The 10,268-nt window shown below is 34.5% G+C and overlaps 2 pseudogenes; both read right to left on the reverse strand.

Moving 5' to 3' along the window:
- Nucleotides 1-2,928: 2,928 nt before the first annotated feature.
- LOC145220802 (small nucleolar RNA U3) lies at nt 2,929-3,168 on the reverse strand (annotated as a pseudogene).
- Nucleotides 3,169-5,293: 2,125 nt separating this feature from the next.
- LOC145219425 (uncharacterized) lies at nt 5,294-9,989 on the reverse strand (annotated as a pseudogene).
- Between the last annotated feature and the right edge of the window lie 279 nt (nt 9,990-10,268).

Consider the following 10,268-nt stretch of genomic DNA (forward strand, 5'->3'; position numbering starts at 1 on the left):
TAGATGACGGTCATTCCTTTATTAATGATATCGAACACATACGACCCAGCTCGAACGCCAGTGATGCCAAGGTTCAATCAGTAAACACAATTGTTTTTGAAGCTTAAAATCATCCTTGGGCCCCAGAATTGAAAAAAAAAAACGAATTTAGTTAAACAAGCTGATAATTTACTTGCCCCGACACTCACCCACCTTTTATTTATTTTCTTACAAACCATTTATTGTTCGTTGTATATGGACTTTACTGATATGGTCATTGCAAAAATAAGTTTTGAACTTCAAACTACCTAGCATACTTGTTTTAATTGATTGAGTTTGTCTTTGATGTCAGTCAGAGAACAGTGGTTAAATAATCATACGATAAATTAATACGTAATAGGAGCGTGGTCTTTACCGCAGGTCACAACGCGTACAAGCTTTTCTACGGACCGTGTCATACTTTGTGAATCATATTTCTGTCTACACTATAACGTGCCATATGCTACAGGACGGTGTTAGTGCAGATAATACAACAAGTAGCATCGCTTCATCACAAATTTAAGCTATCGTTTGAAATTAGTATACTAATTAAATTTGGTTTGACATGATACAATATTCAGCAAAATTGTCTGTAACGTTTCCAAATTTTTTTTAACTGATTGTGAACAAGGTGGTATTTGGATGAGAAATGTATTGATCAAAATGGTATTGCTTTTAACAGCTCTAAATGGTACAAAATCTGACAAAGAAAATTGTAACATGTTAAATAAGTTATACTTTATTCCCGATTGTCTCTGTGTGGCTTGGACAAAAATAACTCCGTGCTGTCAACTATTTCGCAGTAATATTAAATTATTTATGTGACTAGGTGCTTTAGGAAGTGGCTATTAGATAATTTCTCAATAAATTGTTTCTCACCGAGTAAGAAACTAATTAAAAAAAATTGATGGATTGAACTAATATAAATAAAAGTCAATAATGGTCAAATCGATCTGTAAAGGTCCGGTAGCTCAACGACTAGGAGACTGTGAGAAGACAAATGCAAGGGTTGTCTGTCGGCAGTAGGCAAACAAATAAACTGTTGCCAACCTGATTAAAAAATATACATATTTTAGCGCAAAAAATCGGGATCAGTTGTCGGAAAAATCGGCAAAAAACTTGGTGGAAAAAAATAGATAGAGAAAAGCCAAAATGGCGTCGTACTTTACCTGAATCTGTTTGCTTTCTAACCTTTATCTTGTTGAAGCTGACAGAAAAAAAAACTTGTGACCTATAATTTTGTCCTCCAAGTCATTTCTGTCTCAACAAGCAAACCAGTTATAATTATAAAGTCACGAATTTAAACCGCAAAAAAATGCTTGAAGCCCACCTGGTTTGCTTTTAAGTTTTAATTTCAACGCTTGTCCTTCTTTAATTCCGACCGTTTCGTAAGTGTCATCACCATGATTTACGTAAATATGCGCCATAACTAACATAAATTTACAACCTAAAAAGTGTTCTGTTAAAATGTCCATGAATGCAAAACAAACAGAATTAGATGCGATTTATAATTATTGTGAGATTTTCAGTTTCATTTACTGTCAACAAATCTAGTTCCTGTTTGGTTTATGTCCTATTGTGGCATCGAACATATGGGTTTGGGCATGCTTTTTAGCCTGTTTTTGCCACAAAACGCACGTAGCAGAAACGAACCAAAAAAGGGACCAAAAACCACGTTATACATTACATTATATGTAACAAATGCTTTGACAACAGCTTCACTGCTGGGTCATTATAAATTAAAACAGTGTGCTCTGACTTTCGCTTAAATATCTTTACTTTGTTGTTAAAACTCTGTCCAAGACTGTCTTGTGAAAACAACACTTTCTTTAACATTAGTTGCAATACTAACTTCAAGTTAAACTAGGAATTTAAAAAAAAGTTGTTAGTGAAGGGTTACAGCTTTTAGTAACGGACACAACGTATCTGCAGCAACAATATGTGCCAGCTTAAACCGAAAGTCTTCGGTCGTTGTGTTACACAAGATGTGTAAAGTTTAATTGGTAGTAAACCCTTACAAACGGGTATTGTTACATTCGGTCAATGTCAATAGAGATTCCGAAATGTCGATAATAAACAGCGTTTGTGTTAAGCAATTGAACAGCCTGCGTATTTCTTGATCGCAGACAAAACCGACTTGAAATTGTACTTACGTGCTTGTGTAATAACACTCTTAATTTTACTTTTGCGAATATCTATTTGCAAATACACAGCAGTTTAAATACAGTTGCAGAACCTTTAAACCAGGGAGTCGAACCGCTTGTCATATGGGTTCAGGTTCGGTTCGGGTTCACTTGGTTTTGTTTTTAAGGGTTCGGGTTCAGGTCCGGTTTTTAAAAATGTATATTTTCGGGTTCGGGTTTTGTTCTGGTTTGGGCAAATTATCCGGTCCGAACCGGTTTGCGGTTTTTAAACCGGTTCAAATTTTTATTCGTTTTAATTTAATTCTACCCATCAACTACCTGGCCATATCAAACGCCAAAATAATTTTGCCCGTGTGCTGTTATTTTTGACACGCCCTATATAGCGCACTGAAGACTACGCGAGATAACACATATATATGTGTGCGCTGTTTTGAACAAAAAATCATAAAATATAAAACAGACTGCATTTTTTACTGGTTCGGTTCCGGTTCAGGTCCAACGCCAAACAAAATATAGGGTTCAACTCCGGTTCGGGTTTTAAGAAAATCGTAGTTAGCGGTTCGGGTTCGGTTCGGGTTTAATGAAATTAACCGCTCAAACCGGTTTGCGGGTTCGGGTTCAGTTCCGGTTCGACTCCCTGCTTTAAACAAAGAGATATCTGAAGATTGTGGTAATTGATTCAATACATTTTTTTGCTTTTCTTTGTAAACAAACCAAGTTGAAGAATAAAAAGGCATTGTAAAAAAATGCAAATGTTTGTTTTGCAACTCCTCAGAACGCGTTTCTCTCCTCTTGCAACCAAGCAAGGTAGCACGAACAATTATCAAAGTGTCAGGAAGAGTCGTAAACCTCCAGCCAACATCAAGCATCATGCTCAGAGGAACCCGCCGCGTCTCAATTGTAGTATATGTACTGCCGAAGCAAGTATCGCATTTGAGGTTTTGTCATACCTGGTTGACGTATTTATGACACACACTATCGAAATGATCCCTAAAAGTATGATCTTAACGTTTGCAAATTAGTTCAGCAATAAGAATGAGGTGAAATTGTTTATGATTGTGGTGTGCTAATAATTTACATGCTTTGATTTCATATTCAACTTCACTTGTATTCGTTGGGTTCAAATTCCATCACGGTTCAGAAATTCAGAACCACGTCTTGCTACACTTTATTAGTTGAAATCTTGTCCCTAATTACAGGAATTCATTTACTTATACGCACATACAAACATTTGGTGATAGTATTATTTGAAACCATATTTCGAAATGTTGCTTTCTAAACGTGAAAAATCATAGATTGCAAAATTATTTCAGAAAAATGTTATATAGTTCATGCTTTACTACTTTACACTATTGTTTTGTGTTTACTGCCCACCCTTTTTTTCATGCAACAGTGTCTGCTTCATTTGGATTACGTTTTCAAGATACTTAGTGTAGGAATGATCTCCAAAAACACCTTTGTTTACGAATTTAGCAACCGATTGTATCTAAACTTTAACGGCCAGATATCCCAAATCTTTGCTCACTTGTTAAGAACGTTTTGTAGATTGGTTTTCAAGCTATACAAGCAAATCGGGTTGCTGTGTCGAATGTATACGCCGTAAAATATTTATCGGTTGTAAATCTGATCCGATCTTTTTTTTAATTTTCACACAATCCAGGTTTACTTCAAGATAGTTTTATATTTACTTTGTCATGTATTGTATGCTATTATTTTTTCGGTTCAATTTGAAAAAAGTTTGGAATTTAAGAATGACAAAAAGTTTTCATCAAATTTAATAAGGACTGTGTTAAATTTTATATTGTAACTAAACTAATTGAACAAGCAACGTCTCTTTGTTTGTGGACATGTGTTTAACTCGGTTATATTGTACTGTAATAACAGCTGCGGGTGGTTTTCATCATAACAAAGTGTCAAAAAAGTCCGGAAACAAACGGTTGTTAAAAACTCGATTGTCGAGTTATATTCTAGTAATGGTTTGATGTTTCCTGTTCGTCAATTCCACTGAAATCAGATACAATACGTGAGACGAGATCGGTTACAAATCCTAGCAAAACAAGTGTTATTAAGTCCTGGCCTGAACGGACTCAAAATATTATCTGCCTTTACATTTGCAACAAGAAAGAACATGAGAAAAACTAAAATATTCAAAGGCATTTCCCGCAACGTTTTTTTTTTCGAAAACATAATTATTTTTGATATAATTGCCTTTAACTTGTCAAACAATAGGTACATTTAAAACTGGATGTATATTAGCCATTATGTAGTAATTTTCGAGGGAATTAGCACACGCAGTTTGTAGGAACGATTTAAGCAGTGATGATAACGAAAACATCATCTACGTTATATACACACCAGACTGGTTTCAGCTCAGCTACGTGTCGATTAACGAACATTTAAATGATCAGCAATTATATAATCTGAATTTTTATGTATAGAAACAGATCAATTTTGCGATAAAAAACCAGCGCACTAATTCAAGACATATTTATCGATAAAATATCATAATTGTTGAATCCAAATCTCTCTTAGCATGAGCATAATCAACTGGAATCGTTTCGTTCAACAAGGTTCCTGGTAATCCGTTCCAATCTATATTAATTAACACAAACTAAATATATTACTAAACAACTATAAAATGGTATCTTTAATTAAATCACGCTAAATTACTGGTGAAATCATTGCAGTCATCCAAGTAGGTAGAATCCGGGTTTTTCATTCCTCCAAAACAAACAAATTCGCTTCTCCAATCGTTAACCCTAAATAAATTACGAGAATGAAATCCTGTAAATTATTAAACTAATTATTAGGTATAAAAATAAACTGTGTCAACTACGTTTTTTTTAAAACGTTTTTTTTTAACAGAAGTGTCGCAATGTCACATAGCCATTTGTTCAATATTGCTGCAGAAAACGTAAACCAAATATACAATAAACGAAACTAATAAAAAAGCTTCATAAACTATAGTATTTAGGGATCCAACCAAGTCAAATGACGACCCATTTGGTATTCAGATCAGGGGATTGGGGTGCACCGCACTGAACGAATGGATGCACGATTGGGTGTAACAGAATAGCGATAACCTTGTTAGCGATGGGGTGCTTGGTTTAGGCACGAGTATGTCCAACTACTTACTTAACAGCAGGACACAATGCGTAGACGCTTCCAGTTCTTCCATAAGCACGAAACTGAATAAAACCGGTCGGGAGAGGTTTTACACTTGGTGGCAGCATCGAGTTAGCCACTGAATCGTTTCCGATAGAAAATTGAACTGGTACTGAAAGTACGTCATCATCATAATAACAATCCGGACCTGAAGCAAAAAAAAAGAAAACGTGTGAAAGCCTTTTGGTTACTGACTGGAAATGCACCTGCGATTTTAGAACCGGATTAATCGCGTACATTTTTGATATATTCACATGAATATCACTTCATAAAAAATTGAAACAATGTGCATCATCTGTTAGTAAAAACTTTCGTTAACAAAACAAACAATGCTTTTAGATAGCATAGGATTTTTTTACTCACAAAAGTCAGTTTCTGAAATAATTTCCAATATTTTGTAGGTAACAGCGTTGATCTCTGTTTCAGGTATCATGACACCACTTTTTCTAGAAATAAAGTCAAAAATAACAACAGAATTTCGATGTCTGTGTTAGTAATACCACTACACACTGAGCAGTGAACAACAATTTACCTTGCAATCATTGTGTAACCACAAAGTGTGTTGGATGCAGCTTCACGAATTGTCCATCCAAAATAATAATGAGTTGAATATGTGCTGTTGTACAATTCTGTGGTTGGCATTCCAGATGGCTTCCAAATGTATGTCGTAAACATTAAAAAATAGTAAGTCCTTTAACAAACGAACTCCTAAATGCTTAAGTTTAAACAAGGGGAAAATCATACAGCTAAAAACGCAAAGACTAAATTAATTTTCTGATGGTGCAAAAAAGTTCAAAGGTGGCAAACCCAACATACCTCATTTTTAATGACGTAAAACCAAACATCACACAAGCTTGCATTCAAAGTCCCGTTCCTACATTGTGCTTCATAATGGAAAAATAAATTGTTAAAGGTGTGATTTCCGTTGTACGCAACTGTTGAATCAGTATCTGGTCGATAAGCAAGAACCTAAAATATTAAAAGATTACGTGCATTGTTTTATTTAACAATGTACGACCGCACTATTTCCTTACCCTTAATTTGAAATAGTCGAAACAGTTGTCAAAGTTTCCCATAACAAACAAGGCAAAAAATGGATGCATTTTTCGACTCGATTGCATCGTGTTGCCAAGATCGCATCTTTATTGTTTGGCAGTAAAGTAAATATAAGATACAACAAAAAGGCAGGATATTTTTTACCAACCTATAATCCAATCCGTACGGAGAACATTTTCGATGTGTGTAGGTGTAAATCTGTATCATCCATTTTAGTTTTTTTTTAAAAACAAAAAAATAGAATTTCAATAAGCAAACTTACTTCCATTCCATACCTTTCACCATACAGATTATTATCATGCAACTTATCAACTTGAGAACCATAAACATAGAAATAGAAATCAGTAATTACACTTGTGATTTCTATAGACTTAGCAGCACGTCGATCCAACATCGAATATACATCGGGGTAAAAAGCTAAAAAGTAGGAATGGAAATTATGACTTCGGACCAAACCTACACAGCTTAACTATTTGTAAATCGCTTTAAAAAAATTGACTCCTATTGCAAGTTAGTTTATGTTTGCTTTTGTATCAGTCAGAAATGCCATCCGTGAATTATAAAAATATATAAAATTCTTCCTACATTTACATTTAAAATGCTTTTTTTACATTATAAGTTTTTTTTTACAGTCAGGTTTTGTGTCAGAAGTCCTGCAGGCAATCGGTTATACCTATTTATGAAAACAAAAACCATAACAGAAAACATTTTTCTCACTAATTTTTGGTTTCAGTGAATAGTGGTGATTAAAAATTCTATGCAAATTTCCTCCATAAGTTTCTAAAAATCCATTTGCCGATTGATATTGAAGGAAACTCTGCTCTCTGCTGACTACCAGTGGTGTTTGGTTTAAAACATGACGCAGCATTATGTCTTTTCCTTGTAAATTTTCTTAGTAATAAGATCAAAACAAATGTCTTTTTACAAACAATTTTTGCCTGATATTCAAAATAAGCTTGATTTTTAAAATCTGATCTTGTACAAGTAGCAAATGTTCCAAATGTATTTGTGTTCATCCAGTTTTGGTAATCTGAAATTAAAATGGTGGTCGGTGTTTGGATATCATGCTGTAAATCTAGTTTACCGTAAACAGCTTGATCTTTGTTTGACGTCGTAAGAAACCACATATCAGCATAAGTTTCTGTAGTACTAAAATTATTGTCGCTAATAGTGGCCGCGAGAATCCATCCACCACCAGCAGCTTTCATGTCACAATAAGCCTGAGGACAAGAGAAATGGAAACTAAGGTGATGTTACACCCAATGAGGACAAATACCGATTACTATGCTCCATTTTTTTGTTCACACAGATGTTATAAATACGACATACTCCAAAGTGAAATTTCTTGTCCTTTCAATTAAGAAGTCGACCCTAACCAACTACATTGAGTTCACATAATTGCAAATCACTTCAAAAAATACGCGTATCTTTCATGTTAATCTTTCACAACAAGCTTTGGAAACAAGACCGACACCCCAATAAACTACTTGATACTTGAAACGATTTGAGTGATGGTTGTATGACGTAGATTCCATCTTTGAATCCAGCATCTCTCAGTTCAACACAAGAACGGGCAGGATTGGGGAAAGTACCGAGCGGTGGTTTTGTAGTCGCAGATTCAGTTGTATCGTAAGTTGTTTGTTTTGTTATATGTGCTGCTATCACCATGCAAAGACATTCTCAATTAGGAAGTAGGAGAAAAATAATGTAACTGCCAAAATGTCCATTTGTTAAAGTATAATCTGTTCCTTTAGCCAATGTTCTCTTAGTGGTCTAAAAGAGTCCATTACGTAACCTCTGACAATCGGTTACCATGAAAACGTGGCTGCGGTCTATCGTTTGAAGCAACAATATTGGAAATTTGTAAATACACTCCCCAATTATTCTTTACACAAATGAAAACAAGAAGAAAGTATGAGGTTCTATAAATACCGAATGCTTATTATGACCAGAACTTAAGGGGGTCGATTAACAGAGTTCAATACACTCATTAGACCATGCAATTTGTTAAAACTCGATCAGAATATAAGAAAGAAAGATCAGAAATGTAGTGCAGACTTAACCTCACAGCTTATACCACAAACACTTGAAACGTGAACCAATGCTTGATTTTAGAAAATAATTAACTTCAACACAATAAAGGAAACTTTTTTGTGTGACAAAATCGTTATAAATTAGACGTAGTTTCAATTGTTCTTTGCTAAAAAAAATCTCGTCGGCAAGAACAGTTTTGAAAAACAAATAGTAAAGGCATTTTGTTGCAAACACTTTTACAATGTTTGACTTACCTTGGGAAGCTTCTTTGTTTGCTTTCTGAAATAGCAAACATAATAAGTCAATAGCATTAGGACACAAAGCACACTTCATTTAGTTTATGTGACATTACACACCTGGTCTTTTTGGAAATGAAGTATTCCCAAAACTAGTCCCAAAGCAGCCAGGATTATAACTGCAAACACCAAAATCTTATTCATGTTAAAAGTTTTTTGATGACATGACGAATTTTTACTTTGTTTGCCGCTTGATTGTGTTGCAACAACCTCTGCATAATAAGTACAGCATTCTATAGATTAGATAATTATGTAGACAACACAAGCTTTTATTAAATATGCAAGAAAAAATCTAATTCAACAGTTTTATGCAAAACAAAGGCTAGAAAAAGTTATAAAATTAAAATTCAAGAGCCATATCAAATTGAGTATAAATTTTAGTTGCCTTTACTGCACTGTGATTTGGGCATACATGGTAATACGGAACATAACACAAAAAAAGTATGAAAAACCTACCAAAATCTTGCACAGTTGTTACTGTGGGTCTAATTGCATCAATATTTTCTTCACGTACACGTTTTCTTCACGCTGAAGGTTGAGCAAACATGTTTGTTAATACTCTTTGATCATCTTGTTCTGAAAACAAAAGTATTGAAGTTAATATTTATTTTTTACCCCACAAATTTTGGTCTGTTTTATTTAATTGAAGAAGTACACGTATGGTCGCATTTTAGACTTCAACATTTGATTATGTTGTTTGTTAAGCACAACAAGTTGTGATGAACAATACCTATTTTGTTTGAACACTCAAAAGCACAGCAAGCTCAAATCTATGCTTTAGGGTAGGGGTGCATAACATGCAGCCACGTAGACGAATTTATGTGGCCGTAAACATGTGTATCAAAGTTCACGTACTGGCGACCGTGAATGGATTAAACCTCTTTTGCAGGACATTAAGCTTTTGCTGGAATGGAAACATTTAGTTTTTGCTGACATGGAAAAACATATTATATCGCCCCAGACTTATTGTACGCATACTATTTGCAAACAAATTAACAAACAAGCAAACACACAACGTAACAATATACAACGGGGACATTTGGTCGTTGGTAAAATATACGATTTGTCCGTAATGGCGAAACGGTTGTGCACTTCCGATTTAGGGCTAAATTTGGTAACATTTAATTGCAACCTTTTTCATAAAACAACACATATCTGTTCAAATAAAATGTTTACCTGTTTCCTTTGGAATAGTTTGAGCTTGTCGAAGTTGTTCTTCATTAAATTCAATTGATTCGTAGGTCACAGGGTCATTATTCACATATGCCTGAGACATGTCTAACCTTATCAATTGCATGTAGCTGCAAGCACACAAATGTGAAAGGTCTGAGTTTTGATGGTAACAGTTACTTGCTTTAAACCAACTTAATTCGCTCAAAAGACCATAGGTATTAATATGAAAAACGGTTTTTAACTGGTTAAAACCCATGCGTATATTTGCAAATTTTCACGTGATTTTTAATGGGTACAAGACTTTACTGTTACTTAAGCCTTCTTACAAAGTCACCCTGCTTGCAGATAAACTACCTCCGCCATGGTGGGCAGAAATATTAGT

This window comes from Phallusia mammillata, chromosome 3, assembly GCF_965637545.1.
Source record: "Phallusia mammillata chromosome 3, kaPhaMamm4.hap1.1, whole genome shotgun sequence".
In the NCBI taxonomy this organism is placed as follows: Eukaryota; Metazoa; Chordata; class Ascidiacea; order Phlebobranchia; family Ascidiidae; genus Phallusia; species Phallusia mammillata.